We start from the raw sequence: 26,032 nt of genomic DNA on the forward strand, positions 1-26,032 counted from the left end.
TTTCTTAATTCTTTTTTTGGAGACGGAGTCTTACTCTGTTGCCTGGGCTGGAGTGCAGTGGTGTGATCTTGGCTCACTGCAACCTCCGCTACCTGGGTTCAAGCGATTTTTGTGCTTCAACTTCCTGAGTAGCTGGGACTACAGGCACGTGCCACCACACCCAGCTAATTGTTGTATTCTTAGTAGAGACAGGGTTTCACCATGTTGGCCAGGCTGTTCTTGAACTCCTGGCTTCAAGTGATCCACCTGCCTCGGCCTCCCAAAGTGCTAGAATTACAGGCATGAGCCACCATGCCCGGCCTGAACATGGTAAATTTCCATTTATACTCAGAAAAATAGACTTCTTAGTAGGCCCAAGGAATCTCAAACTCCTTCTCACGGTCCTCAATGTACATTTCCAAGTGCATCTTATCCCTATTGTTCTCTGCTATTTCCATCACCTAGGATGTTTTCCCATCACCCCTCTTCCTGCCTCTTCACCTACCCAGTTCCTGCTCATCTTTAAGGTTCAGCTCCACAGCTTTAAGGAACTGCTGTCTCCTTCATGGAGCTTTCTCTGCTCGGTCCTGTACTGTCTGTACCGTTCATTTAGCATTATATTTTATGCTGCTTTATGATCTTCCAGGTTAATTAACTTTTCACGTGTATTTTGTGCAGTAATGACAGTTCACCTACTCTAAAGCATTGGCTGGGTTTTAAGTTATCTGTATCTTCCAGCACAGTGCTAGACTCATACTAACCACACCTATGGAGTGGGCTACATTCACCACTCCAATCTTTCAATGGGCTTTAACATGGAGATTCCTTTCTCTCCATTTTTCTTTTTTTTTTTAAACTTTTATTTTAGGTTCAAGGGTACATGTGCAGGTTTGTTATACAGGTAAACTTGTATAACGAGGGTTTTTTGTACAGATTATTTCATCATCTAGGTACTAAACCTAGTTCTCAATAGTTATTTTTTCCTGATCCCCTCCCCGCTCCCACCCTCCACCCTCAAGTAGGCCCCAGTGTCTATTGTTCCCCTCTTTGAGTTTATGTGTTCTCATCATTTAGCTCCCACTTATAGGTGAGAACATGGGGTGTCTGGTTTTCTATTGCTGCACTAGTTTGCTAAGGATGATGGCCTCCAGCTCCACCCATGTTCCTGCAAAGGACATGATCTCGTTCTTTTTTATGGCTGCATAGTACTTCATGGTGTATATGTACCATATTTTCTTTATCAGGTCTACCATCAACGGGCATTTAGGTTGATTCCATGTCTTTGCTATGGTGAATAGTGCTGCAGCGAACATATGTGTGCATGTGTCTTTATGATAGAATGATTCCTATTCCTTTGGGTATATACTCAGTAAAGGCAAAGCCATGGTAGTTCTGTTTTTAGCTCTTTTGAGACAAGTTCTTTCAGGGGCAGGTTGGAATATGTAAGTGACCACACATGTAAAATGATCCCTTTCTGTTGGTCTTCAGCTATTGTCCTTGGTCAAGTCTAATCAGTAGTCTAAAACCATGAGAGCAGAGACTATGTCTGGTTTTGCTCTCTATTATATTTCCTCCATTTAGCAGATGCCTGGCACATGGTAGATGTAATAATTATTGGCTGATGAAAGAATAAACGAATGAATTTTATTTTGTCCTGGCCCTGGTTGAATCCCTTGCCCTGTGGGAAAGGGGCTGACTATCAAGAAGTGAGGAGATGGCCTTAGTTGTCCCTTCTTGCCAGAGCATCTCAGCCCCTCGGGATTGGCCCCTCAACAGGTGATGAACAGAGATCCGAAAAGTAGTCACTTTCTGAGACAACATCTCCTAATCACCAGAACTTGCTTCATGGTGTATTGAGATGTGCTTCTTGTCTTGGTCTGTCAAAATTTTTGAAATCCCTTCACAGCACGAGTCACACATGAAGTGAGTGCTTGGTGGTGACCATGTTTGCTGATTTGCTTATGAAGGCAAAATCTGATTTAAGAGCCAAAATAATATATATATATGTGTGTGTGTGTATATATATACTTTGAACATCCCTAATCTGAAAATCTGAAATGCTCCAAAATTTGAAAGTTTTTGAGCACCAACAGGATGCCACACGTGGAATATTCCACACCCGACCTCATGTGGTGGGTCACACTTAAAACACAGCCTCTTCAGCACCCCCAGGTGTTCTGGCGATGCTACTGTGCTGCTTCGTTACCCTGAACGTAGTATTTTTTCACTGTGTGACTGAAATGTCATTTTTTTTTTTACTGTGAAGTACTTGTGTGTGTACACATGTCTACAATGATTCTTGGTAACATGTCTATTCAGTCAGGAATGACAGTGATGCCAAACCACCACAGACGTCCACATGCGTGGCTGAGACAGGGTACCTTTGCTTTCTGATGGTTCAGTGTACACAAACTTTGTTTTGTGCATAAAATTATTAATAATATTGTATAATCTTATCTTCAGGCTATGTTTATAAGGTGTATATAAAACATCAATTAATTTTGTGTTTTAGGCTTGGGTCCCAGCTCCAAAATATCTCATTATCTATATGTGAATATCCCCAAATTTGAAAAACTCAAAATCTGGAACACTTCTGGTCCCAAGCATTTCAGGTAAGAGATTTTTTTTTCCTCTCTCTTTCCATATATATGTATATATCGATAAACTTTCATAAAACATAAAAATTATTAATACATATGATTCACACATGATTAAATACTGGGCAGAATACACAGAATATTCATTCTGTCCCATAGGACAGGTTGTAATATATGTTTAATTATCCACGTGCTAAAATAGTTCATTTTCCTGAATAATGTTTTAATAAAAATATTTTCCTTTTTCGGGCATTATGTAACAATACACTAAAGAGAAGGTTGGTTGTGTTTACTTAACTGGCTCTTGTGCATATTTACCACAAGGTGGCAGTATCGCAGCCCCTCCTTGCTTATTAGGGAGAGATACACACCTCTTAATGTCGAGATAGCAGAGAGACTGTTTCCTCCCCTCAAGTTTCCAAAGTCTAAAATCACATCCATGTGTCCTGATTCGTAGCTAAGTAGATTTTTAAATTAAACGCATACACACATAAATCCAAATTATCTCACACTCACAAAAACTCTCATCTACAACCTGGCCTATATGACGGGATGAATATTCTGCGTATTCTTAGTTAATCACATGTGAATTGTATTAATAATTAAGCAATCTTTTGTGTAAGTAGGCAAAATCAATTTTAAAACTTACTAGTGAAACTTTTAAAGCAGTTTAGAAGGAATAACCTATTTCAGGGGTGGTGGTGTTATTGCAGAAAAGAGGCCTCTGTAGTTCTCGGGCGAGAGAATCCCTAGGAGGAAGGTGTGCGGGAGGCTGAGGGGAGAGGTGTAGAGGGAAGCTCTCAACTATCGCCTTTTGGCTACAAGCATTTACTGATCACTAATCGTTCATGAGTTTATTGTGTAAAAGCTGGCCTTTGACTTATAAGAGCATATGACCCAAAGCTATAGACAGTAGAGAAAGACACCCAGTAAATAGGTGAGAAGACGATCACTATTACTGTGATCTAAGAAGGAGGGAAATAAAGAAGGAAGAAACACTGCTTGTATATGTCTTTCCAGGGGATGAGAAAGAGAGTAGAAACAGGCAGAATGGAATAAGTAAAAGATCGTGAAAATAATGAGATCCAGGTTCTTGCCTCAGTTCTGCCCCTCACCATTCTGGGTCACTGCAGCTTCCTCATGTGCTGAAGGAAACATGGATTGAGGTTTTGGCTTTGGAAGCATTAACAGAAGTATGTTCTGCCAACAGTTTTTATTAATGGGTACTCTTCAGAAAAGATTTGTGTTGAAATAAGTGGGGAAAGCAAATTATCATATTGCATCTCATCCTCTCCCCCTCACCCTCAGAGAGTCACAATGTGTGTTAACATACAAAGGCTCTGAGTAGCCTGGCCTGAAGAAACTAGTGTAACTTTGTTTAACCTAACACTTCAAACTTAATTTGACCATGGAACACAATTCTTCACTTTGCCCTACTCCAAGAAATACCAATTAATACTGCATAGAATATTAATGATCTTTGGTAGATAATTTGGAAACCACAAATTAAGAGGTCTTCAAAGCCTGTTTCAGCTCTAGGAATCTGGATCAGAATCTCCACGAGGGTAGGGAACTAGATCCAACTGCTTTACTTCATCCCAAGTGCTTGACATAAAGTAAATGATCAATAATATTTGCAAAATCAATGAATGAACTGTGATCGTTTAGTTCTATCTATTTCTCACTCGTTCCAGGAGGCACAGGCTCTGTCTATCCCCTTTCTGAAGTTATGTGCATATCAAATTTAAGCAACTCCAGCTAGAGAAGGGAGACAAGGACCTTTTGTAGTGTAAAAACACAAGGGAATTATGCTGAGTCTTTCTTGGCAATGTGGAGTGTGTCGTCTTGAAGATATTTGACCCTAATAGGATTGCTTTTCCATTTCCTCCTGTTTTCATAAGTCAAAGTCTTATTCAGATTCATCTAGAAAAAAAAATTAGTTGGAAGGAAATGACTGACATCCCCATTCTGAAGATCAAAGAGAAGGAAAGGATCCCAGTGGGAGGGAGAATTAGAGGTTTCTAAGGACCAAGAGACTCATGAGTGGAGGATGAAGAGACAGAAGAGGCTTATGGTAGTGGAGGGTGAAGAGAGAGAAGAGGCTCATGGCAGCGGAGGATCAAGAGAGAGAGACTCCACAGAAGTGGGAGGCTCCCTGAAGGACAGGGAGGTGGTGACTAAGTAATTGGCCCCCACAATTAAGAAAGAAGTTTAAGACGCTGCTAGAATAAGCTGAGTAAGGTAGAGAAACCACTCCAGGTGCTCTGTATGGGTTACAAGTGTATCTTGAGCAGAAGTAAGGAACTCAGGTGTATTCTATCAGATCCTGTATACATGAGTATTCAGTTAAAAGGAAAACTTTTCTCAGGATCTAGATGGCACCATTCTGCTATTAAAGACATAATATGGAAGGGGCAAACCCAACTCTACTGAAAGGATTAAGGGCATAGAGTGCAACTTCAGGCTACACCCACCCAAAGATATCAGCTGCCTACTGTAAACTCCTTTGGTTAAGGCAGGCTCTGGGGGGTGCCTGCTGAAATGCAGTATGTGACCAGAGGAGAAACAGTACATTGACCCAAGAGTAATCATATTCACAGCACAGAGAACAGGGTCCTAGGACACAAAACACCGGAGAGGTAAATTTCCTGGGGAAAGAGAAGCTGAGGAGCGTGGGACAATGCCACAGGACAGCACTGCACAGGCCCTGGGAGCTGGAAGTCAGGCCCGCGGGTGCCAAGGGCTTGCAGGGAACCCCAAGTATAAGACGTGGGAGACACCAAAGGTGTATTTTATCTGCTTAACCATTTTGTTCACAGCAGATGTAAAAAGAGACAATGTTAAGTTGAAAACAAAAGATCTTGGAAGACAGCCCAGATCTCCCCATTTCTGCTTTATATCAACTGTCCTGTTCTTATTATTTGTATCTAAAAAATAAAGTATTGATGTTTGTAATTATTAAATATTTGTACACATATCTGTACAATATATGTATAAATATAGTTGCAATTATTTTTAAAGTAAATTAAGTCAAATTCAACGTTTCAGGTTATTCTTGTAATTCTTCATTCTTTTTCACTTGCATGCCAGTATGATATCTTAACAAGGAGAAAAAGGAACAGGACTGCAATTGGCACTCTGAAATTGCATATAACCTGGAGCCTGTAATATTTCCATCAAAAACAAGTGAGTCTGGAGTTAATAACTGTAGTGATTATAAATCACTCCATTGCTTTATTTCTCCCCCTCCCACGTTATCTTGAGTTTCACGATGATGTAGGTATCCTATGAGGGTGAGTCATGTGCGCGGATGTCACCTGGCATGTGTGTAATGTGCGAAGAAGATTGCTAACTGTGAACTGGGTTCGTGTCTCCAGCATTCGGACAGAACAACACTGCAGACTTAAAACGAGACAAATCTCCGGGCATGTGGAGGCCATTTTAAAAGCCATACTAGCTTGTAAGAATACTCTTTAACAAAAATTCCCGTCTGTTCAGATACAAGTCAGTTTTACATCCTTGATATTGCATGGTTTGTGCTAATTTTCCTAAGTTACTTAACTTAGGGAAACAAATATTTCAATGAAACAAACTCACTCCTAAATACCCATACAATACTTTGTATGTGATTATTTCCATTATAGGAAGATTTCAAATAATAAGGAAATAATAATAATAAGGAAATAAATAATAAGGAAAAATAATAAAGAAATACATAATAATAATAAGGATATAAATAATAAGGAAATAATAAGGAATAAATAAAATGAATAATGTTATAAAGGAAGATTTCAAATATTAAACAGAGTATTGACAAGTATATATACGTAATGTCAAGGTAAAGTATTCATTTTTTACCCAACAGAAAATGACTGTACTCAAAATATTTATTTCATCTGCTTATTTCAGTTCACTTTTAGGCAAAAAACTATTAGTTTGAGTGAAAGGACATGATTTATACTACTGTCCTTGGTTACCCTGAAGATTTAATGTTATGTCAACTTTTCAACATTCAAAGCAGAAAAAAATTCAAGGATCAAATTAATTTTTATTAAGGAGGATTAATGGTTTTTTCCAGCTCCAATGTCACCATCCACCTTAGCCAAACAATTAAAAATAGAGTCTGGGAAGGGCAGGGGAAGGGAGGGATCAGGATGCACAATTACGGATAGAGGAGAAGAGTAAATTCTAGTGTTCTGTACGACTATCGTTAACTACAGCACTACACCACTGTAGGATGACTGTAGTCAAATGGCTAGAAGGAGAATATTGCCACTTCCAACATGAAGAAATGATAACTCTTTGGGATGATAGATAGGCTAATTACCCTGATCTGATGACTACACATTATATGTATGTAAACATCCCTATGTATCCCATGAGTATGTGCAATAATGATTTGACAGTTAATAAAATAATTTTTAAAAACCCCAAAAGTAAGAAGTATCCATATGTTAGCTTGTTGAAATATTATAACTGTGTTTTTGGCATTTTGAGTGATAGCTATGTACCATTTTGTGCAAAGAAATGTTGCCCACCTTCAAGTTCTGATAGAAGCCCTCAAATCTGTGAATTGGATGGACAGATAAGAATCTTATACAAACCATGCAATAGGGCAAAGGAGGGGAGACACAGGACCCACTATATATGTGTGGTAGGCAGAATAACGTTCTGATGCACATGTCCCAATCCCCAGACCTGTGAATATGTTACCCTCCATGGAAAAGGGGACTTTGCAAATGTGATTAAGTTAAGGATCTTGAGATCAGGGAGACTATCCTGGTGGGCTCGATGTAATCACCAAAATCCTTATCAGTGGGAGGCAACAAAGTCAAAGTCGGAAGAGAAAAGTGTGATAACAGAAACAGTGGTTGCCGTGTTGTACTTTAAAGATGGAGGGAGGGGCCGCGTGGAAGGAACATGGGAGGAGGTGCCTGTAAACTCATAAAGCCGGAAACAGATTCCCCCTGGAGCCCCCAGAAGGAATGCAGCCCTGCCCACATCTTGCTTTTAGCTCAGCGAGACCCATTTTAGACTTCGACCTCCAGAACGCTAAGATGGTAAACGTGTTGTTTTCAGCTACTAACTTGGGGGTGATTTGTTACAGCAGCAATAGGAAACGAATACCTATGTGACCCAAACTTCCTTTCTTCTTCTTCTTCGAAGACTCCTAAGAGTTAATAAGAAGTAGAAAGAGAAGTTGGAGTTAAGCAACTCGTTCAAATTCTGATTTTGCCATTTCCTGTCTGAGTGACCTGAGTAAGTTATTTAAACTTTTTTGGCCCTGACTTTCTTCATCAGGAAAAGAGGCCATGGTGAGAGTTAAAGATGGTAAAATAGACAAAATGCCCAACATAAGGCCTGGATGATTATCTTCAAGATAGACCTTCAAGAAAGGTTACTCCCATTCTCCACCAGCCTGCTGAAGGTTTATTGCATAAAAGTGGTCTACTGGGCAGTTTCTACCTTGTGTTAGAAGCCCCTGGAGCTTTCTGGGCAGATGCCCATCCTGGTCTCTCAGCCTGAGTCAAGGGTAGCTTAGACATGGTGTCCAAACCTGCAAGCTGAGAAGAGCTGAGCGATGCTCCCCGGGGTAGGATTTGTAGTCTTACCGTCACCTTGTATGTTCACAGCATACCTTGTGAACTTCTGGCCTTTCCTATCTCACTTTGTCTGTCTGTGACCCAGAGATGGTACTATCTCACACCCAGCAGCACTGCAAAGAAGGTGAGAAGCCCAGGTGTTCACAGATGGGGCACGATTACACTTGGAAGCACCTGCCTGGGTTTTGCAAATTAAATCCTGAACCTGTGGGCTCCATGTCTCAGGTAGTGCACGCCATTGCCCGATTGTTGGTCCAGGTCCTGAGCAAGCCCTTATTTGTTAGCAAATAAGGAGACCACGTTTCCAGGCATGGACTCAGGTGGCCTGGAGAGCATGAATCGCTTTATGAAGCTGTTTTCATTAGAGAATATGGAGCAAACCCAGATAGGCAGGATTTGGTTTTCAAAACACATTTGAAAAGATAGCCCTTAAGAAATGAAGGTAGTTTCTTTGCTCATACTTGAAATCTCATAACCCAGGGTGAGGCACAGGAAGGACAAATCTTTGCTGGTAAATTTATTCAGGGGAACTGTTAAAGTTTGTCCCTTGCCATTATGTGCAATTTGAAGAAAATTGGTCTTTGCCATATTGTTTCCTCCAATCTTTATTTTTGCTTTGTTTTGTATAAATGTATGAGGTGGAAATGTAGTTTTGTTTCATGCATAGATTGTGTAGTGGTGAAGGCTTTTAGGGTGTCCATCACTCGAATAATGTACATAGTACCCATTAAGTAATTTCTCGTCATCCACACCACCCACTCTCTAATCTTAAAAATCGTGTCTTAGTCATTTTTAGTAGATTCAGAGAACAGAATTCATTACCGTAATCAACATGGATTATTACATCTGAATGTCCTGAATCCAAATCTTAAATCGAGTACATTCTACCGTCAACAATGTTAATTTGACCTGTATTTAATAATCTGTATAATTGCTGTTGCTCTGTATGGTAATTAGGCATAAATGGTAAGCAGTTTCTATAAATTCCTGTAATTGTTATTACCCATGTTACTACCAAGCCTTATTTTTATGACTTTTTTGCTTCTAATTTATTAGCTCAGGGTGATGTATAAAGTGTCATTGTCACAGTTTATATTAATTTAAGTTTAATCAAATACAATGTACATTCTGGTCCTCCAAGAAGCAGATGCCAGGATGTGCATCGATGTGCACAAGAAACACCTGTGAAGGATAAAGGGGAGGGGACAGCGAGAGTCGTCAGACCCAGATGCAGCCTCACACCTGAAGAGGAGACCGGAACAAAGGAAGATTGGATAGGAGGAGTCCCAGACTCTAGAGCAGTTTCAAGAAAGCCTTGGCCAGGCCTCTGGGGATGTCCTTGAGCCCAGGCACCTGTTAGAGGAGCCCAGATTCTCACAGGAGTGGGCCTGCACTCGCTCCCTGCTGTGCTCGGGGTTGATTGGGAGAAACTGCTGGCAGCATGGCTTAGGTTTTGACACAGCCACAGCGGTGGACCTAGCAGGGCAGTGGCTGGGGTCGTCGGTCACTTCTGACCTCCATAGCAGAAGAGCTGAGTGCTGCATTTTCATGGCCACCCCACTCTTTCTCCACCCGTACACACTGGCACATATTAAAAAGCAAGGATTTTTTTGCTATGCAGAAGCCCTTTAATTAAGTCTCACCTATTTATCTTTGTTTTTGTTTTTTGGGTCCTTGGTCATGAAGTGTCTGCCTAAGCCAGTGTCTAGAAGGGTTTTTCCGATGTTATCTTCTAGAATTTTTACACTTCCAGGTCTTAGATTTTAAGTGCTTGATCCATCTTGAGTTGATTTTTGTATAAGGTGAGAGATGAGGATAAGACTACAAACTGGGTTCAGTGTGTGTGTACTGCTCGGGTGAAGGGTGCAGCAAAATCTCACAAATCACCACTAAGGATCTTACATATGTAACCAAATACCACCTGTTTTCCGAAAACCTATGGAAATAAAAAACATTAAAAAATTAACATAAAAATAACACACTTTAAAAAAAAAAAAAAAAAAAAAAGCAAAGATCTGTGCAGCCAGTACCTGGGGCCATGTTTCCAGACTCCCTGTCCATTTTCCAAGGCCTGTGGTGCTCCGGATCACCCTTCAGGGGTTTCGTGCCAGAGTTCTTCCTGAGCTGCGTATTCTGCCTTTTTCTGTTGCCAGAGAAAAAGACGGGGTCCAGATTGTTGGTTCTGGAAGGATTTCTAGCACAAGGATCCAGTTTGCCTATGGATGAAGGTGGAGGGAGGCTGAGGGAGCACACTGGACTCGTGGGCCCTGGGAGCTGGGGTTGCAGAGAGGGATTCGGTAGGCCCAGAGTTTGTGATGGGGATAAAAGCTGTGGTTGGAAGAGGCAGATGGACCACTTACCAGGACCAGACCACCAGCAGTCACAGAGGGTGGGCTTGTCATGCCTGGGGAATACAGGAAACTGGGAGAGAGACACCTGGTCCATCTCTTCTGATCTCTGCCCAGGCAACCTTATGTGACCAACGCATGCTCCTCTCAGGCAGCCCAAGTGTCCACTGTCATGTCACCAAACCACTCCCCAGCTGCCAGCTGATGTCTAAACTCCTTTAACTGGTATAAAGCCTTTCATCCCACCATTCAAAAGTTTTAGAATAGTTCTCTAGTTTACTACAGGAGGGTCTGTTGCCTGGTAGGTAGGTGCGTCTGTCCCCTCTACAGACTGGGAGCTCTTCTAGTGCAGAGACTATGTCTTTTTCCTTTTTCAGTTTCCCCACCTAAAAAATCCCTGGTACAAAGTCAATTCTCCATAAGTTTTTGTTGACTAGAATGGAAGTGAATAAATGCAGATAATTCTGGGAGAGGTAGCATAGCAGCCAAGATGAAGTCCCAAAAAACAGATCAATGGGAGAGTGCAAAACTGTGGACATTCGCATGTCCTGAATTCACATCTTAACTCCAGCATATTCTGTCTATGGAACTGTAGATGAATCCCTTAGTCATTCTGCATTTAAATTTCCTTCTTATAAAATGGGGCCAAGTACCTGCTCAGATAATTTCAGCACTCCTGCAATATCAAATGATAAAGGACTTCGAAAATGTAAGAGTGATAAATAAAGGTATATTATTTTTTATTGTTTTGTGAGGGCTTAGGGGTTAAAGGCAGCCAGTGCTTGAAGCCGTTACAGGGAGAGGTTTTAAGAGATCCCCAACGTTACCCGGGCATGGAGACATTTCAGGCTATACAGCAATGAAACTGCCAGTTGCAGGAAATTCTAGATTGTTTTTTAAAACTGTAACTGTATTATACAAAACATGAAGTAATCCATGGCTCACATCTCAATAAGCAATTCCCCTGGAGGCTGTTAGGCTTTCTATAAACAGAAATAAATTCTATTCACTGAAGACATTGCCTTCGTAGTAAAACCTTATAAACAACGTAGCCACCCCTTTATTGCGGGTGAGTGGTGATTGACTGATGTATCCTACTCTTGTTTAGCCCTTTATGGTTTTTCAAATATTGTAATGTCAGTTACCATTTTGATTTCTCAAAATGCTTGTGGAAAAGGAAAATAATAAAGAGTTTTCATGCCATCTCACCACTCAGAGCTCTTAAAGGAATTCTGCAACAAAAAGTTGGATTGTGATTAAAAGTTTGAAGTCAGATAGACCTGGTTTAATCCCGGGCTTTGCATGTACTAGCTGTGTGGCCATAGGTAAGTAAGTAACTTGTCTTAGCCCAGTTTCTTATTCTTCAAAATAAAAGGTTTAACTATTACTTAAGTGTTTTCTAGATAAATGCAATAGCCCCACATTGAGATTTCAAAGAGGGAAAAGGACTTTGAATGTGGGATGAGCCCCGAGAACTTCCCTAAGTGGCGCTGACACTCGGATGAGCTGAAGTGAGGTGTGCGGAATTCTCAGCGCAGAGATCGTCACATACTAAGCATTCAGTATTGGGCTTAGGAATCAGTCATTTACAAAGTGTTTTTGCATATTTCATGCAATCCTCCCAAGGACTCCATAAAGCTTCCCTTTGCAAATGAAGAAACTAAAGCCCAGGGAATTCATGACTCACCCAGTTACACGGCCAGTCAAATGTCAGAGGCCCTCTCCATGATGAGCACTGCCTGTCTGAGTCAGGGAAACTTGCCACCACTGGTGGTTATTAAGAAAAGTGGGAGGGACACAGCAATGTGGATTACCACTAAAGAGGGAGACAGTGCAGTCTGCTGCCGTAGCTTGAGTAGAGTCAAATGGCAAAGACCTTAGGTTCTGTTTTCTGTTTACTTCAGCTTCAGTGAAAAGATCTAAGAAGCGAGAGTATTTCTAAGATCTCTGTAAATTTCCCCAAACCCTGATAGCTGGTAATTTGAAGCAGGCATGAGTATCAGGATCAGAAATTAGAGAAAACAAATCCTGTTGCTTAAATGATATTTTGAGTACCATTTAAGCGTATTTATTTCCCATTATAGAAGTTATATTATTGTATTACCAAAGATTTGAAAAATGATATAGGACCTATAATATTGGTGACAATACAGGTGATTCCGTTTTCCTGGCACAATTTCTATTATCCTCTCAAATTATTTGAGATTCCTCCACCCAACCCTCCTTGCCTTTTAGTGGGTGTGATCCTACCATTGTTTTAAGCCCAGCGTTATACTCTGGAAGGTGTTTCTGTATAGCAGTAACAGAGGATTCTCTTTGTTGGTTTGGGAGGAGTTTGAAGTTTATGTTAACATACATGCAAATGTGCAAATATACAGGGCAAGGTAATTCAGATGTGGGAGGCTTCGTGCTGCCCCCAGAAAATGGGCATCCGGGCAGCTGGGAGGTGAGGAGTTGTGAAAAGGGGGTGCCTCCGGAGTTCAGTTCAGGATCACTTTCAAAGGCAGGCACAAACCCCATCCACAGGGGTGATAACATGGTGACATGAGAAGCCATGAGCCTTGAATACAAGATAAGATTGGTATGACAGGTTAACAGAAACAATATGGGAGAAAAGAAATTGTAGAATTTACTCTGCTTCTTGAAAGCAAAGAAGATACAGAATAATATTTTAAGTCAAGGAAAGCTATGGAAGATAGGGAAGGCATGGTTAGGGAGGAATGAATGCAGGCATGGTCATTTGTACACTCACTCACTCATTCATTCACCTATCTAGAAAGAATTTTTTAATACCTGTTGTATACTTAGCATGTCCCCAGGGCCTTCTTTTTTGGGAGTAAATGATGGCACAGTCTCCAATGGTAGGGGAGGTATCTAGGTGAGGAGGCGATACAAACCCACTCAGTGACTGGGGGAAGCTTAAAAGTAACCTGTGCACAAATTTGAGAAAGCCTGGAGTCATCTCTGCTGGGAGCCATGAAGAGAAATGACGGATGACAGGCAGGAAGGCATGAATTTCAAATGTGCTGACAGTTGGCCAAAGGTGTCTATGTGTGGAGTTCATGTCAACTGCATGCTCAGCAAAACATCTTGTTGTCAGTGGCCCTGGGAAAGTGGTCTCTTGTTAGCATCTTTCAATGACAATTACGTGAAGGAGTCACTTGAGTTTTTCCCTTTTCTGGATGTAGTGACTTGTGACCCAAGGAGTTCTAGTGAGTAGACAGTTGTGGCAAACCTAGTGTCACCAAAGGAAGAATCCTCATTCTTTGCCCCAAAACCTTGCTAGTTATGATGGAATGAATGAATGTAACACTAGAAGAAGGCCAGAAGTTTTTAAGATGCCTGGACTGCGGGACCAGAAGCTCAGAATTCTGGGGGTCATAAATGTTTGACTTCTTCAGCGGAGATGGTTACATATGTGTTATTTGTAAGATCCATTGTCTACATTCGGTTACGGTGTTGAGAAGGGTCAACAAGCCTAGACATATGTATTGTTCAATTCAGTAAATACCTACTGAATTGAATTGAGGCAGAATAGAAGTGTTTCCAGGTGCCTTGTCTTCTCCAAATGACTTTTTTTGTGTACCTAGTAATGGAATACTTGAGTTGATATCATGCCAAGTTTTAACCATTGGTCATATATTTTCTAGATAAATGACTCTAGCTCCCCCTTTGGATTTCAGAGAGGAAAGGCTCTCAAATTTGGGATGGGGCCCCAAGGACCTTCTTAAGTAGCGTTGACAAGTCTCCAGATGGGTTAAGGATATTCCTGATGTTAGGCACTGAGAAGTCTAGCCCCACAGTGTGCACAAGCACTACCAAATATTAGGAGATCATTTGTTAACAATATATTTTTGTTATGTTTTTAAGATGTCTTCTTGGGTGGCCAGAATTTTAGCCATCAGCTGTAGGCTGGGATTGAGTGATTAAAAACTCCATGGCTTCAATATTAAAGCAGAGATTGAAGTCAAAACAGGATCTATTTATCCCAGTCCCATTCCCTCCCCCTACTCCCTACTCACATGTTTTTATTGCACTCATGATCACTAGTCCTATTTACATCTTAAAGGCCAGTGGGATTTGAAGGCCTGTGCCCATCCGTATTCTATATATTGGTACTGGGAGCTTAAGTTAGATCTGAATTTTCTTACAAATAAGGCCAGCTATCTCTGGGTCTGTAATGCTCTTTTAGGATCTTGGGGAAAAAAGGAACCAGGCTGATATGAAGATTACTCAGCTCCCTTCCCCATCCACAGACATCTCTACCCATTCACTGAATGATTTGCAAGTGAGCTATGAAGAGAACTTCCCCGCCAGAGGTCTTAAACTATACATAAGGATATTTTGCAAGAGCAGCAGAACAGAAACAAGTTCAAAAGGACAGAGGAAAAATGCTCCAAATCTGTGGCAAACATGATTTCACTGAAATTTACAGGATTCTTTGGATATGCCTTTGATTCATGCACTTATTTCCCAACACTTTGAAACTATTTCAAGTGGTATTAAAATAAATAAAAACTTTTCTGTGTAATGAAAAATTTTAAATGTCTACTTTTATAGACAAATTGAAAAATGACTATTGCTTAAGTTTGTTTTCTTAAGCTGAGTGTTTTTTTAATTGGGGGGATGGTTATAAGAAACTACATTCTCTCTCTCTCTCTCTCAACAATAAATGAAAAACACACTTTGTGATTTAGCCAAAGGAAGTTAAAGATGAATCTTTAGGGAGAGGAAGTCATGCAACTGTTATCATGTTAATCTTCCACTGTAAGAGTGGGGCTAAGAGCCAGATTTGCTGTTTATAGGAAATGCACAGAACTTGAATGGTTAAAGAAATCTTCCAGTTCTCAGATCTGGTGCCTGTAAGCCAACTTGACATGTTTTCTAGTGTCCTTCTCCTTCACACATACTAAATACTTGAAGTGACTAGAGATGAAAGTTGGGTTATTAGATATGAAATGCCTCCTCATTTATTCCCCTTCAGTAAATGTCTCTGTGTAATCATGACCATAAGCCACCATGAAATTGCATTTCTGTGTTAGTTTTACTGGACAATTCTCTCTTCTTAGTCTCTGCCTCAATTTTCTTATCTATTAATGGGAACAATGAAAGGCAAATGGAAGGGGGCATGTGATGACTTTAGTTTGGCATGGAAGCAGGAATGTGGGTTAAGTGGTGGGAAAGACCTTTCCCATTTTCTATTTAATTCTAAGCTTAGTTATTGGTTTGAGTGTCTTTGAAATTCCTCTTTCATTGGGTCTCAGTTTCTTTCTTTGAGTTGAGTTCAATACCTTAGCTTAGTGATGATACTTTTTTTTAAATGGTTGAATTATCCTAAGATGAAAGGCATGATTAATAAAGAAAAGAGCAATTTGGGGGAACACTAAGAGAGAGGATGGCATAGTAGAAGAAAGTAGTCTGGGAGGCTAGCATTCTTGTTTCTATTAGTAATTTGCAGTGAGTTTTCAGTAGATCTCTCAATGGCTCCAAATTGGTTTTCTCAAAGTGACATGATAAAGTTATAGCAAATTACCTCTAAGAGCCTTGAAAGATTCAATTGAATTGACATTATTCTGCCTTCCAGCTCTTGGTTTGCCATAGCTTTGTTTTTTGATTCATTCAGCAGATGTCCACTAAATGTGTACCATGTGTCAGTCCTGTTCTAGTAGGTAGAGATTCTGCAGTGAACAAAACTGACAAAGGTCATCTCTTATGGAGCTTACAGTCTAGTGTGCATAGATAATCAGTATAGAAACAAATGTATATGTCAGTGGCAAGAGATGTTATGAAGAAAAAGCACTGTATTTGAATAGGGGCTGGCAGTGGTGGGGAAGGCAGAATTCTCCTATATAGGGTGGTCAGGGAAGGCATCTTTCATAAGGTGCCATTTGCATAGGGTCTTTAAGGAAGTGAGGAGTCAGGGCCTGCAGATATCTGGGAGAAGAAAAATCTAGGTGGAAGGAATAGCAGGTACAAAAGTCTTAAGATGGGAATGTGCTTTATTTGTTCAAGGATTAGCAAAGATGACAGTGGCAGGATCTGAGTGAGTAATAAGAGTGACAGAAGATGAGCTTAGAGAAATGTGGTGGGCCAGGGCAGATCGGGGCAGTCATAGAAAGACTTCCAGCTGTTTCTGTGAGTGAGAAGGGAAGCCACTGGAGGATTTGGAGCAGAGGGGTGACATGACTTGATGTGCTTTTAAAAGCATCACTCAGCAGTTGTGTTGAGGACAGACTGTAGTGAAGGAAGGGCAAAAGCAGTGAGACCAGTTAGGAGGCTCTACCAGCAATGGCAACCGGGGTCAGGGTGGGAATGATACAGTTGATGGAGGTGATAAGAAGTGACTGAACCTTGGATATATTTTGAAAGTAGAGTCAACAGGATTTACTGATAGATTGAAATGCAGTAAGAGAGAGAGAAAGATATCAGGGATGATGCCAATGTTTTGTGTTGGGCAACTGGAAGATTGGGCTAGCCATTTTTTTGAGAAGCAGAAGACTGCAGAAGGAGCAGGTTTTGGATGGAAGGAAAATCAAGAGTTCATTTTCAGGCATATTAAGTTTGAGATGTCTGGTAGGCATCCAGGTGGAGATGTCAAGATGTTAGTTATTCAAATCTGGAGTTCAGGAGAACACTTCAGGCTGGATGTATACATATATATATATACAATGACAATTTCAGAATTGTCATTGTATTGATTTAATTTAAAGCTATGGACTAGATGAGATCACCTAGATCCTAGGCTAGGTGTTCTTAACCTTGGCTATGTATTGGAATCATCATGAGAGCTTAAAAAATGTGTGGATGACTGGCCCTCATCCTAGACCAATTAGATCGTAACTCTGGGGGAGGGAGGGTCAGTTCCAGGCACTGGAAATTTTAAAAGCTCTCCAAGTCAGTCTAAGATAAGCCAGGGTTGAAAATCACTAACCTACAGAGTGAGTGTGAATGGAGAAAGGAAGAGTCCTGCTTCCTGCTTCCTGCTCCCCGCAGTGTTTAGAGATCAGGAAGTTGGGAGGAACCAGCAAAAGAGACTGAGTAGGAGCCAGCAGTGAGGTAGCAGGACGGTATGGTGTCCCAGAAGTCCAATGAAGAAACTGTTTTGAGAAGATGTGAGTGATCATTAGTGTAAAATATTGCTCAGAGATTAAGCTATGGCATGGGAAGTGATCACTAGGTTAGGTAATGTGGAGGTCACTGGTGACCTTGACAGGAGCAGTTTTGATGGCATGGGAGTGAAGCCTATTGTTTTAGAGAGAATGGGAGGAGTGGAATTGGAAACAGGGAATAGGGGTACAGACAGATGAGGTAGGAGTGGGGTTGGGAGGCTGAAGGGACGAGGGAAAGTGGTATAGTTTGGGTGTTTGTCCCCTCCAAATCTCATGTCTAAATGTAATCTTCAATGTTGGAGGTACGGCCTGGTGGGAGGTGTTTGGGTCATAGGGATGGATCCTTCATGAATAACTTGGTGCCCTCCTCCTGGTAATGAGTGAGTTCTTGCTCTCAGTTTATGTGAGATTTGGTTGTGTAACAGAGTGTGGCATGTACCCCCTGCTTGCTCTCTCTTTTTCCATGTGATATGCCAGCTTCCCTCTCTGCCTCCAGCCATGACTGTAAGTTTCCTGAGGCCCTCACCAGAAGCCGAGCAGATGTTGGTGCCATACTTATACAGCCTGAAGAACTGTGAGCTGATTAAATTTATTTTCTTTATAAATTACCCAGGCTCAGGTATTTCTTTTGTTTTGAGACGGAGTCTTGCTCTGTCACCCAGGCTGGAGTACAGTGGCACAATCTTGACTCACTGCAACCTGCACCTCCCGGATTCAAGCTATTCTCCTGTCTCATACTCCCAAGTAGCTGGGATTACAGGTATGCACCACCACACCTGACTAAATTTCATAATTTTAGTAGAGACAGGGTTTTGCCATGTTGGCCAGGCTGGTCTTAAACTTCTGACCTGAAGTGATCTGCCTGCCTCAGCCTCCCAAAGTGCTGGGATTACACGAATGAGCCACTGTGCCCAGCTAGGTATTTCTTTATAGCAGTGCAAATGGCCTAACATGAAAAATTGGTACTGAGGTGTGGGGTGTTGCTATGACGATACCTGAAAATGTGGAAGTGGGTTTGTAACTGGGTAACAGGCAGAGCCTGGAAGATTTTAGAGGGGTCATCAGAAGACAGGAAGATGAGGCTGATATGGTCTCAGATGGAAAGAAGGAACTTATAGGAACCGGAGCAAGGGTTACCCACGTTATGCTCTAGCAAAGAACCTGGCTGCATTGTATCCATGCTAGGGCTTTGTGGAAGTTTGAACTTAAGAGCAATGACCTAGGATATCTGGTGGAGAAAATTTCTAAGCAGCAAAGTGTTCAAGAGGTGGTCTGGCTGCTGCTAACAACCTACAATCAGTCATGGGAGCAAAGTAATGACTTAGAGTTGGAATTTATAATTACAAGGGAAGCAGAGCATAGTTTGGAAATTTTGCAGCCTGGCCCTTTGGTAGAGAAGAAATTCAAGTGGGTTATGGAACAACCACTTGCTAGAGACATTAACATGACTGAAAGGGGACCCCAGGTGTAAATATCCAAGAAAATGGGAAAAAGGCCTTGAAGGTTGTTCAGAGTTCTTCAAGGCAGCCCCCTTACATCACAGGCTCAGAGGCCTAGGAGGAAAGAATGTTTTGGGGGGCCAGGCCCAGGGCCCACCACTTGCACTTCCATATCCACCCAGGGATGTGCAAGGGAGATATGGAGTCAAAGGAGATTATTTTGGAACTTTAAGATTTAATGAACGCGCTGCTGGGTTTCAGACTTGCATGGGGTCTGTTGCCCCTTTCTTTTGGCCAATGTCTCCCTTTTGGAATGGGAATGTTTACCCAATGCCTGTATCACCATTATATCTTGGAATTAAATAACTTGTTTTTGATTTTACAGGTTCATAGGTGGAAGGAAGTTGTCTTTAGTCTCAAAGGAGACTTTGAGCTTTTGAGCGGATGCTGGAATAGGTTAAGATATTGAGAGACTGTTGGGAAGTGATGATTGTATTTTGCAATGTGAGAAGAACATGAGATTTGGGGGACCAGGGTTGGAATGATAAAGTTTGGATGTTTGTGTCCTCCAAATCGCATGTTGAAGTATAATCCCCAATGTTGGAGATGGTGCCTGGTCACAGTTGTTTGGGTCATGGGAGGCAGATCCCTCATGAATGGATTGGTCCTGAGGATTGGTCCCTCAAGGTAGTAAGTGAGTTCTTGCTCTGAGTTCATGCAAGATCTGATTGTTTGAAACATGGGTCCCCACCCCCTGGGCCAGGGACTAGTACCAATCCATGGCCTGTTAGGAACCAGGCTGCACAGCAGAGGTGAGCGGTGGGCAAGCAAGTGAAGCTTCATCTGTATTTACAGCCACTTCCCATCACTTGTATTACAGCCTGAGCTCCACCTCCTGTCATATCAGCAGGGGCATTAGATGTTCTCTATTGTGAACTGTGCAGTGAAGGATCTAGGTTGTGTGCTCCTTATGAGAATCTAATGCCTGATGATCTGTCATTGTTTCCCATCACCCCCAGATGGGACTGTCTAGTTGTGGGAAAACAAGCTCCAGGCACCCACTGAGTCTACATTATGATGAATTGTATGATTATTTCATTATATATTACAATGTAATAATAGAAATAAGGTGCACAATACATGTAATATACTTGAATAATTCCAAAACCATCCCCCGACCCTGGTCTTTGGAAAAATTATCTTCCACGAGACTGGTCCCTGGTGCCAAAAAGGTTGGGAACCACTGGTTTAAAAGAATGTGGCACCTCTCCCGCCTTGCTCCCTCTTTTGCTGTGTGATCCACTATCTTCCCCCTTCACCTTCCACCATGATTGTAAGCTTGCCGGAGCCCTCATCAGAAGCCAAGCAAAGGTTGGTGTCATACTTATGTAGCCTGCAGAAATGAGAGCTGATTAAAGCTTTTATCTTTATAAATTACCTAGCCTCAGGTGTTTCTTCATAGCACCACAAATAGCCTAACATAGCTTTTTAAGATGGGGGTGTTATGACATTTTTGAATGGTGACCATAAGAGAAAGAAAAACTGATGATGCAGGAGATAGGCGACAATGGCAAGAGTGGATTCCCTGAGAAGTCCTGAGGAAGTGAGATCCAGGGCACGAGTGAGATCCAGTGCACGGTGAGGGGGTTGGTGTTAGATTGGCTCATCCTCTTTGGCAGCAAAGAACATAGACTATGTAGGCACAAATGTGGATAAACTGGTGGATTTGGCAATAGGAGTGTGTGGAAGTTCTTTTTATTCCATGCGTTGGGACTTCTATACTTGGCGATTTGGAACATGCTAGATTAGTAGGCCACACAGAGCCTTGAGAATATGATGCGTGTAGCCTCTGGAGGTATACAAATAGCCATGTTAGAGAAACAGAAACTGAAAAGGTGCTACCTTAATATAACCTACTGTCACACAATTATTTGAAAACAGGTTTTAAGTCCAGGTAGGGTGGCTCACACCTGTAATTTCAGCACTTTGGGAGGCCGAGGCAGGTGGATCATTTGAGGTCAGGAGTTTGAGAACAGCCTGGCCAACATGGCAAAATCCCGTCTCTACTGTAAAGCACAAAAATTAGCTGGGTGTGGTGGTGCATGCCTGTCATTCCAGTTATTCAGGAGGCTGAGGCAGGAGAATTGCTTGAACCCAGGAGGCAGAGGTTGCAGTGACTCGAGATCATGCCACTGCGCTCCAGCCTGGGCGACAAGAGTGAAACTCCATCTCAAAACCCCCCCCAAAACACAACAAAACAAGTTTTAGAAGAACTGTCATTAAAGGGGAAATGTTTTCAAGCATATTGTTAAATGAAAAAAGTATGTTTCCCAATGTTATGTATACCAACGGTATACCATTGTATGTTCCAAATTTAAAAATGCGTACATGTATTTACAGGTTGAAAAGATAGCCAAATGTTGTCTGTTCCATCTGGATAGTGGGACTCTTGGTAACTTTTCTTCTTTGTGTTTTTCAATATATTAACTTTACATAATAAGTGTGTATTTAGAAAAAATAAATTATGTAAAATAGGTTATTTTCAAAGCAAAAATACAAAAATAGAATTATTTTTTCCACTGCAGAGCTGTTCACAATGGAAGTATGAAATTAAAGAATATGACCTTATAGATTTACAATGACTTTATGCCTGGAAGAAAATCTACCCATACATTCTGGCTTGGTTTATTCATGGAAAATATTTGATGACTAAAGTAGGACCGGGCTCAGTTACCTGTCATCTCAGAGAGGAATTACAGCCAAATCTGCCATAAATCAAACTCTGAATTGTAACCGGGGATTGACTTTTTTTGTTGTTTGTTGATGTAAAATGTTTGGTGTAGTTGTTACCTTAGCCAGCCAAGGGTATGTTTCTACTTCCTCTTGTTACTATGGATTTCAGATTTTATTTTTGTTTTTTGAAACAGGGTTTTGCTCTGTTGCCCAGGTGGGAGTGCAGTGGCATGACCTTGGCTCACTGCAACCTTCAGCTCACTGCAACCTCTGCCTCCGTGGCTCAAAGGATCCTCCTCCCTCAGCCTTTCAAGTAGCTGGGACTACAGGCACGCACCACCATCCCTGGCTCATGAGATTTTTCTGATATTCTCTCTCCTATGTTCACTTTAGCATTGATTATGACATTGCTTCTGGACTAATTAGGCCACCACAAATAAGAGACCGAGTCTCTCAATTTCATCATCTTTGTTAGTAAAATGGAGCTCACGCTCTGAATTGACCTCTCAAGGTTATGTCATGAAGCGAGGGTAGATGTATCAATTGTTGTGGCTCGCTGGTTGTTAGGTGTCAGTGGCCTTTGATGACCTAATGCTTGTAAACAATGAACAGTTCTGCCCAGGATAGGATCTAATTGATTCTATAATAGAATGCAAATAAAGTACAAGAGTGTGACATAGACATGAAAAAGTTTGGAAGACAATATGGAAGAGAAACCTTTGGAGAACTGACTGGGGAAAAAATACTTACAGTGGATAAAATATGACTGTTTGGCTGGCACAGGGTAAAGATAGAGAAGGAAGAATAACAGTGACCTCCAATAAAATGAAGTATGTTCTCCCTTGTCCCTTCTGTGGGATCAGAAAAGGTTATAGACCTAGTATCACACACTTAAACACACACTTAAACATTTTAAGTAAGCAGTCAAGTGATGGCATGGGGCCACGGATCCTTCAAAGATGGCACCTGTAACAAGTCGTAGGCCAATGGTGTGGAGACTGACTGGAGCCAGTAGTGAAGCAGCACTTTAGGGATGACATCAAACAGGACAGCAGGGCAATGCTAAGGCCTGACTCAAGAGCCAGTGTGCTCCCCTCCCAGGAAGGGTGCAAGTTCAACTTTGGTTTCTCTCATAGAGTTAACTTGCAAATGTAATGTTGGACACATAGGTACTGTGTAATATATTCCATCAGCTATATATATATATATACTATATAATAGATTCTGTAAGGTCAGAGGGCTGAGCAAAAGGGAAGATTTGGAGATGTTGCTATCTCGAGATAAGTGTTAGTGAATTAGAGGGCTCGGGAGCAGTGAGCTCTGCACTGCATGTAGTCATTAAAGTTGATTGTGGTGTGTGGCTGCCAGCAGACCTCTCACACCAGCAGGTGCCAGGCACGGAGAGCACCGCTCCCTCAGACATTGACCCCGTGTTAGGGAATATGCTGACGTGTTCTGTTTACTCCAGGAACGAACAAGGAGGCTAATGCCCCACTACTCGAGGAGCAGCCCACGTACCATAAAGGTTTTATAGCTGTTCAAGATAGACTTCAGGTTCATTCTTTCCAGATTCATTCACAGGGAGGGAGAAGGAAAGGGAGGGGATGGTAACAGTAGAGCAATGTTTAACTCAACAGATTCCAATGTCTCAGTGGTGAAGATGATCAAACCCCCTAGCTCCCCACCCTGTTGGCTCCACAAACAGAAAACGTCAAGAGTGGGCAACCTGCCAGATGTTCCAGCCAGCGGCTGAATTGAAACAGACCTGCCCTGGGAAGGGAGGGAAAGAAACACAGCCAAGGAAATTTAAGAAGGAAAAAATGGCAAACTACCTCAAAGCTTTGCTGCTGACCCATCTAAATGTTGGTTAATGTGCAAATTCGAATAGAACTGAAATGTTATTGTTATTCGTATTATTGTAATTCTGTTAGCAAAAATTTTTATTACGTGTCAGACACCAGGTTAAGCATTTAAATGCACTTTATCATCTGTTCCCCTCCACTCTATGAGCTAGGTTCTATTATTGAGCCCATTTTATAGAAGAGGAAACTGAAGTTGAATAATGTGCTATTTAGTGGAGGAGTCGGGATTTGAAGGAAGGTCTGTTAGGTGCAAATAAAACTTTAGGCATGTGGTATCAGGGAACAATGTCACACTGAAGTTGTTTTAAGCTGCAGATCTTGAGGATGGAAAGAAGTCAATCCTTTGCTACTGTGTACTTTCCAAAAATTATTTTATGTTTTCCTACAGAGTAGATAATAAGTTTCCTGTTTTAAAGTGGAATCACAAATTAAATTTAGGTTTGCCTGATCCCAGAGTTTCCTTGTTTCATGTGACCTGACTGGGAAGAAGTGAAAGTGGAAGGAAATCTCAGTTTTTGGTGAAAATGCTGGCATGATGCATGCCAGAGAGGGATCCCATTCCCAGATAGTTCAAATTTGCATGGTAAGCAGGACTTTCAGATCCCTCCCCATCATTACTGATGAGAAATACTGCTTGATTTGAGGTTCACTTTTCAATTTGGATTTCAAGTTCAGTTTTCTTGATACTGCTATTAAGCAATAAAAATTATACCTAGAAAAGAAAGAATACAAAGCCTCGTTTTAATTTGTAATTTGTTTTATAGTTTACAAAGCACTTTCTTAAATTTAGCAATGGTTTTGTCAGTCCCCTTTTATAATTCTGACTCCGTTTTTGTTCAATGAGGAAAGCCAAAACCAATTCATAAATGTTTATCGCATTGTAATTATAGCAGCCACTACCATTATCAGGGACTTCAACGCCCTGCACGGCAACTCATGGGGTGGACAGCCTCTTTTGACCAGCAAGGAAATTGAGCTTCAGAGTGTTTCAGTGGCTTGCCAAGGACATAAAGCTAAAAAGTGAAAAAGCCAGGACTCATCAAGCTTGACCAGTGTTCTTTCTCCTACATGACACCAGTTTTCCCCTGGAGGGCCAAAGCAAGAAGGCTGGATAACGAGCCTCTTGATAAATGAGAGTTGGCTGGAGAAGGGAGGCCCTTAAGGATCACACTGCTTTCCTTCCCAGCTTTTACATATATTGAGAGAGCAAGTGACGTATTTACATTAGTTCTTTCAACAAATTTTTATTTGAATATTGAAAACATTTCCCCCCAATTTCTAATTCTTGGGTCCTACTGACTGGTTTCCCTGCAGACATGTTTCAGTAACAAAAAGTGAAGGAAATGTGGCAAATTAGAGAAGAGAGAAGAAATAAAAAGACAGCAAAGCAAATTCACATAAGCAAGTGAATTAACAGTAAAGAGTCTAGAGAAAGGAATTACATTTATACTTTACACAGGGCAAAAACCTGGGCTCGGAGAGATGAGAGAACTTACCAAGTGAATGAAATACAGATGAGAGTTCTTGTGGGCACTTGACATCCTTAGTTGCCCTCAATATAGCTTCTAAACAAGAATCCAAGGTTTCAGCCATTTAAATGTGTACTTGGGAATAAAGTTTACAAATTCTAATGAAATTTCCGTGTCCTTGTCCCTCTCTAACGACATACATCTTAATGACTTGTATACTTCGCTGACCCTGAAGTCACTGCTCCTCCATTCCCTATAGCTGGAAATGCTTCACCTTTTCATCTAAGATCAGTGCCATTCCAGATGCTTAAATCAGTTAGGATTTTGATAAAAGCAAATAAATAACACGACTCCTTGATTCATGGGTCCACATTGCCTTGTGGGTGGTTCCTCTAGCGTTTGCTTGACTTCTGGATATTAAAACCAAGTTCTTTCCCTATTCCTCATTTCACCAGGTCCTCTAACTGACCCGTGTATTGCCTTTTGTTAAACCCTGACTTTTCAAAATAACACCAAAACAAAACTGGGTTTATTCTTGTTGCAGTAAAAGAGAGCATGACTTGGACAGAGTCTTAGTAGTGTCTTAAAGTGGGGAGGGCAAAGTCAGGATCTGACTGAAGTCAAGGATTACATAAAGGTGTAAAGACCTAGGAAATGTGGATCATGGGGTGCCAAATTGGAGTTCCTCCAGTATACCAAGGAAAATGAATGGTCTTGTTACTGGAGTAATTGGTTGGGATTCCCTAAGTTGGTAACACAATATCGAGTAAGTTTTAAAATTTGCAATTATTAGAGCCATCTTTTTCCTGCAAGGAAAGGGCTCCACCCCTCCCAAGAATATGCAGACAATAAGTAGGACACATAACAAATCCACTGCCAGAGCAGGTGTATGA

The 26,032-nt window shown here is 41.3% G+C and overlaps 3 long non-coding RNA genes across 3 annotated transcripts in view; 2 read left to right on the forward strand and 1 right to left on the reverse strand.

Moving 5' to 3' along the window:
• The window catches only part of LOC106994444 (uncharacterized), a 272,647-nt gene that overhangs the window by 208,604 nt on the left and 38,011 nt on the right, over positions 1-26,032 (forward strand). The window contains exons 5-6 of the long non-coding RNA XR_001441027.3: positions 2,492-2,591; positions 5,667-5,762. This is a non-coding gene — a long non-coding RNA (uncharacterized LOC106994444). The remainder of the gene's footprint in view (positions 1-2,491; positions 2,592-5,666; positions 5,763-26,032) is intronic.
• Positions 8,777-12,278, reverse strand: LOC144336430 (uncharacterized). The gene is made up of 2 exons (XR_013408231.1): positions 10,210-12,278; positions 8,777-10,115 (listed from the first exon to the last, which is right to left on the reverse strand). It is a non-coding gene; the product is annotated as an uncharacterized LOC144336430 (long non-coding RNA).
• LOC144336437 (uncharacterized) lies at positions 17,252-21,994 on the forward strand. Its single transcript, XR_013408240.1, has 4 exons — positions 17,252-17,639; positions 18,114-18,210; positions 18,299-18,396; positions 19,461-21,994. It is a non-coding gene; the product is annotated as an uncharacterized LOC144336437 (long non-coding RNA).

This window comes from Macaca mulatta, chromosome 18 (assembly GCF_049350105.2).
Source record: "Macaca mulatta isolate MMU2019108-1 chromosome 18, T2T-MMU8v2.0, whole genome shotgun sequence".
In the NCBI taxonomy this organism is placed as follows: domain Eukaryota; kingdom Metazoa; phylum Chordata; class Mammalia; order Primates; family Cercopithecidae; genus Macaca; species Macaca mulatta.